The sequence below is a fragment of the Nuphar pumila genome, chromosome 1 (assembly GCF_984573655.1).
Source record: "Nuphar pumila chromosome 1, dmNupPumi1.hap1.1, whole genome shotgun sequence".
Classification (NCBI taxonomy): domain Eukaryota; kingdom Viridiplantae; phylum Streptophyta; class Magnoliopsida; order Nymphaeales; family Nymphaeaceae; genus Nuphar; species Nuphar pumila.
This window is the reverse complement of record NC_143249.1, coordinates 61,805,637-61,814,523: the sequence shown is the minus strand read 5'-3', so window position 1 is coordinate 61,814,523 and position 8,887 is coordinate 61,805,637.

The window sequence follows — 8,887 nt, the reverse complement described above, 5'->3', positions numbered from 1 at the left end:
AAAAATTTGTTTTAATCTTTGTTTTCTCATGAATTTTAGGGTTTTATTCCAAAAACATAAAAAAAATAATATAGAAAATGAAGAAAAGAACAAAAAAAAATAATAAAAAATATAGAAAAGAAAAAAATAGTTTTGAAAACCTCCTTTTTGAAAAACATATTTTAAACTAAAACCATTTTTTTGAAAATACTTTTGAAAAGGACCACCTTTTTGAAAAGGGTTTTAACAAACTTCCTTTAGGGCATTTTCGGATTCTAGCTCCTCTCTTTCTATCGCACCCTCAAAGGCCCTTCCAGAACCCTCTTCCCCATCTTCGACCCTTCATGGCCATCTCGCTCAATCCATCCCCATGGATCAACCATCCACCCTCCATCACCAATGGCTCCAACCCCTTGTTCTCAACCCTTCATCGCCTACTCTCTCCCTCCTCCGTTCATCTTCAACCATTTCCCCTCTCGAATCTTCCTTCTCATCTTTAAAGAGAGCATTCGGATGCCCCTGGGGATCATCCATTTTTTTTGGTTTCTCGCATTCATCTTCCTTAAGGGAAAACACTATCGATTACATCCGCTTCAGAACTTCTGCAAAATCAGTCTCATTCCCCCTTTTCATCCTTGATGGAGTGAAGAAGATTCAGTGGCAAGGAGAAACGAGCTAGTTCTCTCCTTCTTCATTCTGTCTGAAAGGAGTTTGGTAGCCAAGCCCCCATCTCGTCCAGATTTCCGCAAGTCGCTTCTATTTGCATTCTCCTGCAAGGATTGTTGCATGTTCTGAATAGGAAAAGACAGAGATCTTGCCAGGGGGTTAGGATGTTCTCTATACGCAACAACTTAGAAGATACAAGCATCCCTCCGCATCTAAAAAAAAAAAAAAAATTCATGGAGAAGTGAAGGACACTACATTAAGCTCTCTGTAGGCTGATTAAAAGTGCAGCTCCATACCCGACCCCTGTCAACTATCTTCATGCAGCCATCTTTTCATTCTGATATCTACTTAGGTATGTAATAACAACTTACTGCTGCCTCACAATCACCACTGCGTGTTGGTAAGGCTGCCCAAGTGAGTTGTATCAGATTTTCTGCTTGTTGCTCAATGCATATGAAGTCGTTTTGAGACTAGATGTTTGGTTCACTTTGCATAGCATCTTCATACTAGGAGCTGTGAGTGTTTTGTCAGAATACCCTGCATAGTCATTTGCACCTCTCTATGCTGTCACTCGTATTAAGCACCTGCTAAACACACTGTTCCACCACCTGTGTCTATTTCTTATACTTAGTTCATTAAACCGCTCAGCATCAATTTGCATCATCCCCATCCATGCCTCATGTTATTCTTTATTTTATAAAGCATTCAACGTCATATGGCATCAATTCCAGCATATCATTCATGCCATTTCCGCATGATTTACTATTCTGTACATTAAATCTAATTTATATATATATTGTAACTCTGTAAAGCATCACTTCATACTTTACATTTGCTTGATGTTGCTTAAATCAAAATATTCATAAGGGTCTCTGCCAAATTTTTTTTTTTCTTCTGCCATACCTTTCAATTTACATGTTGGAATTTATATCCTGCTATGAATCCTTGTGTGCATAAGTTCACATACATCTGGTAATGTTAGCTGGTTAGTATACAAAACCCAAGAATTCTGACTCTACAATCTTGAAAATCATATCAGAATTCACAAACTATTATCAGTAAATGGTTGGAAGGCCAGAATTAAGTTCAAGATGAGTAGTTGTGTTGATCCTTTACTATATGTTGAACCAGATCTGAGTAGGGGTATCCTGTCTGAAAGTGAGACCATCTCATATGGCTTTACCAGGTATCGATGTTTACTTGGCTGCATCTTCTTCTTTTGGCGTATGCATCTACGTATGCATGTCACAGATGTATACACGGTTTGTCTGTTGTAGTATAGCTAGGTCATGTGTATTATACCCACAAGGATGTTTGCATTCTCTCCCTCAGCAGCCCAAGCATTTCTCACTTTAGCATTCCACCCAATTCTGGTTAAAGCATGGAAAATTGAACAACATCTAGGTAGTTCACTAGCTAGCATATGTGCTCATCCGGCTGCACCCTACAGCAGCACGAGCTTCACATCCACGACAATGTCTTGTCGCAGCCTATTACACAGCAGCATATGTCTAATAGCCTACTTACCATACAGTTGAACACTCAATCTTCACACTCACATCTCTCATATTGCCTTATGCCCACCATTTCCTACAAGCCATTTTCACTCATATATGACAACTTGTAATATACATATCTTTCATCTAGTCTAGGTGTCATCTATAGCTAAAGGTTCACGCATGTAGACATTCTGTGTGTATTTTGAAAGTGGCATAAAAATGATAATTTGTATATCCTCCAGTAAAGCAGATATAGACATCTGCACTCGTGTCTTGATATAATATATTTTCATTCACCTTATATTGACTCTTGTTCTTCTTCCTTTTTCCCAGGAATTAGGTAGAAGATGATGTCTTCCCTTCATAACTTAGAAGTTGCAATTTTATCTCGAATTCAAATATTGTAAGAGCTAGAATATAATGAGAAATTTATATTTTTGCAATAGAATATAATGTATGAGCATCCAAATATTTTGAATTGTATGTTTCATATCATCTTTGCTTTCATTAGTCCACTAATGGTGAAAACACGAATGGCACATGCACCATTCTAATAGGAGGTGATTAAATCCTAAGTTGATGATTTGCATCAATGGCCATAGTCAGGGTGTGAACAAAACTTAAGATTTTCATCTTTTATGGAATAACACTGGATCCACACTGGATCCTCTTCAAAATCATCATATTTTCAAATATTTTTTTCTTTTATTAGAGTTTAATTTAAAATTGTCTCAAAATATATATCAATGGCCATAGTCAGGATATATGGAGAGTAAATTTCATTTTAAACTCTATAAAAGCACCAAAATATGTTTTATTCTTCATATGAATTTAAATACAGATTATCATATAATACATTCAATGACCATAGTCAGGAGTGTATTACATTTTCAATCTTATTTTAATTCACTTAAAGAATAAAATATGATTTTCAAAATCAATTTCAAATTCTTTAAATTCATTCCATCATTTAGGATAGAATTGCATCATATTTTCAAATTCTTTTTCAAAATCCAAGTAATCTTGAATATCTTTCTTCAAAATTCATCAATTCTATCTCATTTTCAAAAATCCAATTTCAAAGTCCAATTCGACTTTGAAATTCCAAATTCATTTTATATTCAAAACTCCAATTAAATTCAAAGTTCAATTTAACTTTAATATTCTTGATTCATTTTCTAAATTCCAAATTCAAGTTCCAAATTCAAAGTCTAATTTGACTTTGAAATTCATTTATATATTCAAAGTTCAAAATTCTCAAGTCAATTTTCAGAATCTCAATCCAAAGTTAGATCCTAATCCCAACTTGGACCCAGATTTCCAAGTACAAATCTCCACTTTTTGGATCTCAGATCTCAGATCCCAAAATCCATTTTAGGATCCATAATCCAATCTCATCTTGGATCTCAGATTTCAGATCCAAATCCATTTTAGGATCTAGAATCCAATTCACTTTGGATCTCAGACTTCAGATCCAATTCCATTTTAGGATCCAGAATCCAATTTCTATTTTGGATCTCAGACTTCAGATCCAAATCCATTTTAGGATCCACAATCCAATTCCATCTTGGATCTCGAACTTAAGATCCAAATCCCATTTTTAGGATCTAGAATCCAATTCACTTTGGATCTCAGATTTCAGATCCAATTCCATTTTAAGGATCCAGAATCCCATTCCATCTTGGATCTCAGACTTCAGATCCTAAATCCATCTTTAAGATCCAAAATCTATTTAGGATTCAAAGTCCAACCCTACCTTAGATTTCAGATCTTGGATCTAATTCTATTTAGGATCCGGAATCCAATTCTATTCCCAATTCTAGATTTCAAACCCAAGTTCCATTTTCAGATCTCATCTGAATCCATTTCTATTTCCTATACCATTTAGGATTTCTCAAGTCCATTCTGATTTCAAATTTGAAATTCAAAATCCATTTCAAGTATTCATTTCCTTTCCTAAAATCCAAGTTTAAAAATTCAAATTCAACTTCAAAGTCTATTTCTGACATTGAAGCTTCATTTCCTTTTTCACTCATCTCCAAATCATTCTTTTCAAAATTCAAAGATTTATTTTTCCCAACTCTGATTATTTCAAAGACTTAGAATTTCAAATCTCTGATCTATCTCAAGTTCTAAAGTTGGAATTTATCATCCAAAAAACCATTTCTTCATTCCATTATCAAGTCTATCTCAGAAAACTTGGAGATTTCCAAAACATCTTTCAAAAGAGCATACATCCTTGCATTACACAAGCATGATTGTTTGTGCATTTAGATTTAGAATAAATTCTTAGAAAATATTTAGACAAAGCAAAAGGCATAAATTCGATCCTTGGTTCGATTACCCCTGGTAAAGGCGCCAAGAACGGTCGAACCTCGTACCGACAAGCGAATCCTGTCTCTCTATTTTTCTGCAATATATTTCAAAACGGAGGCGAGTAATTTTCTAAATATTTTCAAATCAAGGTCAAGTGAGACCCCACAAAAGAATTCCTCTTCTCTCTCTTCATTTTTTTCTCTTCTCTCTTCTTTTTCTGTCTTTTACTTTCCTCCCTTCTAAAAAGGAGGAAAATAGAGGCTAGAAAAGGAAAAGAGAAGGAAGAGAGAGAAACCATAAGAGAGGAAAAATTTTGCGATGATCACAAATGCCCTTGCCCAGTCCAGAGTTCTAATAGTGTTGCAAAGTCCCCTATTGTTCAGCAGTAGGAAACCTCAACTCTTATACCATTAACAAATCTTTTTGCCAATATCAACCGTCACTTGAACCCGTCATAATCCTGTACACTCACATTATGCACAGTATGGGCTATACCTTAATCTGTTATATTCTGCAATTTTATTCACGCACAGCACCTGTAACATCATTTTACATTTCACATAGCCCACGCTTATCACCATGTTTTCACAGTTTTACCATAACCTCATTATCATCCTTTGCACTTGCCCCATCCCTCTTTATGTCTGTGGCAGATTTAGGAGTGTTCTGGTACCTCATATACATGCATCGCCATACATATTTCATTACATCCATAAGCATCTTACATTTTCTTTTTCTTTTTTTTTATATAGATGGCATCTCCATATACATATTACACATCCGTTTGGGGTCCTTATAGCATCCTTCATATGCTTTTCATTGTATTTTCTTTTGTATACTAACCCTGTTCTGTAGAAGATACATGGAAAATCACTATTTCTTCCATAAAACTAGAGACTCTTGTAATCTAAAATTCAATCCAAGTTTGTAATAGCTAGAGTGTAATAAGAAATTTCCATTTCCAGCCCTAGATTAGAATGAATGAACATGCATATATCTTAAGAAATTGTTTGTTTTCATATCATTTTTTTCCTTTTATTTCAAAAATTCATGAATGGGAACACGAATGGCACGTGCACCATTCTAATAAGAGGTGATTAAATCCTAAGTTGATGATTTGCATCAATGGCCATAGTGAGGATGTGAACAAGACTTAGGATTTTCATCTTTTATGGAATAGCATTGGATCCACACTGGATCTCCTTAAAAATCATCATATTTTCAAATATTTTCTTCATTTATTAAAGTTTAATTTAAAATTAGCTCAAAATATATATCAATGGCCATAGTCAGGATATATTGAGAGTTAATTTCATTTTAAACTCTATAAAGGCACCAAAATGTATTTTATTTTTCACTCGAATTTAAATATGATTACTATATAATACATTCAATGGCCATAGTCAGAGATGTATTATATCCTCAATCTTATTTCAATTCATTTAAAGAATGAAATATGCTTTTTAAATCCAATTTCAAAATTCTTTAAATTATTTCATCATTTAGGATAGAATTACATCATATTTTTCAAAATTCTTTTCATATTATTTCAAAAATTCAAGTGAATTTTGAAATATCTTCTTCATTTCTCAAACCAATCTTCAATTTCTATTTCAATTCATTCTTTTATCTTATTTCAAAGATTCAAATTTCAATTTCAAAGTCCAATTTGACTTTGAGATTTCAAATTCATTCCTGTATTCTAAAATTCAATTTCCAATCCAAATCCAATTTCAAAGTCCAATTCAACTTTGAAAATTCAAATTCATTTTCATTTTCAGGATTCAATTTCAAATTCAATTTAACATCTCAGATCAAATTTCAAAGTTCTGGTTTAACTTTGAAATTTCTTATTCATCTTCTGACTTCAAATTCAAACTTCAAAATCAAGTCTATGTTTTACCTTCAAAATGCTATCTAAAGATTGAGTCTCGATTCGCAATTCAAAATCAAGGTTTTGAGATTGATTCTGAATCTCAAAATTTGATTTTTCCTAAGTTGTAAATTCAAATATGGATTTCTAAAATCCAGATCCATCAACAAGTCCCATTTGGATTTTCAAAATCAAATTGGATTCTAGATTCAGAATCCAGTTCCACCTTGAATTCAGATTTCCATCTTGAATTCCAGACTTCGGATCCAATTCTATTTGGGATTCTGGAGTCCAAATCCAATCTTCATCTTGGATTCCAGACTTTGGATCCAATCCCACTTAGGATTCCAGATTTCAGATTCAACTCCATCTTGGATTCCAAACTTCGGATCCAATTCCATTTAGGATTCCAGATTTTGGATTCAACTCCATCTTGGATTCCAGAGTTCGAATCCAATTCTATTTGGGATTCTAGATTCCAAATCCAATCTCCATCTTGGATTCCAAACTTCAGATGCAATTCCATTTAGGATTCTAGATTTTGGATTCAACTCCATTTTTGGATTCCAGACTTCGGATCCAAATTCCATTTAGGATCCCAGATTCGGTAACGTCTTGGATGCCAGATTTTAAATCAAAATCCATTCCAGATTTCAAGTCAAAAATCCATTCTAGATTTACAATCTAGTTACATTTCCAATTCTCATTTCCAAAATCCAATTTTGAATTTATTTCTCAATTCAAATTCAACTCTTGTTCTAGGTCTTGAATTCAAAAGTCTCCTTTTCAGAATCGATTCTTGAAAATTGATCCAAAATCCCTCATGACTTTGAAAATTCATTTTCTATTTCAGAATTCCAATTCCAAATTCCTTATCTCTTCAAATCAAAGTTCATCTTTCCAAAATCTGATCACTCCAAGACTTAGAATTTTAAGTCTCTTCTTCCAGATCTATTTCAAATTCTGAGTTAGACTCAAAATCTAACTTTCTCAAACCAATTTCAAATCTTTGAATCCTTTCTTCACTCCATTATCATATTTGTTTCAGAATCACTTGGAAAAATCCCAAATTTCTAAAAGTGTTTTTTTTCAAAAACATACATTTCTGCATTTGCATTGCATAAGCATGACTCTTTGTGCATTTTAGACTTAGAATAAATTATTAGATGATATTTTAGCAAAGCAAAAGGCATAAATTTGATCCTTGGTTCGATTACCCTTGATAAAGGCGCCAGGAATAGTCGAACCTCGTACCGACGAGCAAATCCCATCTCTTCATTTTTTCCGCAATTTTTAAAACGGAGGCGAGTGATTTTCAAAACGTTTCTTTGGTCAAATGAGACCTTGCAAAAGAGTTCCTCTCTCTTCTTTCTTTTCTCATTCTCTCTTTTTTTTCTGTCTTTTATTTCCCCTTCAAAAGGGAATAGAGGCTAGAAAGGGCAAAGAGAAGGAAAAGAGGAATGAGAGGAAAAATTTTTCATGATCACACCCGGGTGTTGCCTGCACCCAGTTACCAGCCTTTTCAAGGCTTACGACAGGGAGTCCCTGCTCGGTTCTGGGTGACCCTGACAGGTCTGAACCAGGGTGATTCAAGCCAGTCAAGCCGAAGGCAAGAGGGCCTGGGCTAAGGTGCTGTTGTAGCTTGGCTATGGACAGGGAAAGGGGAAGGGGAAAGGTGGCCCAGACTGACCATCACTCGGTCGGCTTGGGTCATGGCTGCAGCACATGCAACTGCTGCAACACAAGGCTATGGAAGCCTGAGAAGGTGAAGAAGAGGATGGTGACTAGGTTGGGCTGCGAGTGAGTCCAATCTGGTCACCCATGCATCCAACCAAAAACAAAACATGAACTTGCATGTGTGCGAAACTAAGGAAAATGAGAAGAATCTTTCTACTATATGCAAGAAACGAAAAACAAATAATGCTTGCATCTTATCCACCTAGAACCCCTCATGCTTCATGGAATGAAAGGAGGAAGTTCAGGGCTTTGCTATAGTCCACAAAACAAAAGCATTTCCAAAAGAAATCAGAAACAAACGAAGATGAAGAACATCTTCAAAAATGCTAGAGTGTGTGGGTGCTCAAATGAAATAAAAAGCTACATGCATTAGCAAACGAACACCACTAGTCTGCCAAAGATTCGTGCCTGCAACAGATGTACAAGGATCTCTTTGGCTTCACGCATTAACCAACATGCAAATCCAAGTAAAATGGAAAAATAGGGTGAAATACTCACATTGATTTCGGATTGGGGAAGGAGAAGAGAACGACTTCTCTTAGTTTGAGATGGAACCTTCACAAAAATGAATGCCCACACCACACACTCACACTCAGATTTTCGGAAGAGCTAGAGGAAGATGAGAGAAAGAGAGGGAGAAGGAGAGCTCCCAAAAATGTCACCTTTTTGGGCTCTCTTTCTTTCTTAAAAGCTTTTATATCCCTAGCATGGGATATGAATGGCTAGGATCTCTTGGAGAGATTCAATGGATGAGATGCTCTACACACCCCTCTAGGCGGTGGCAAGGGTGTAATACCCTTGCATGGCTGCCCAAAGT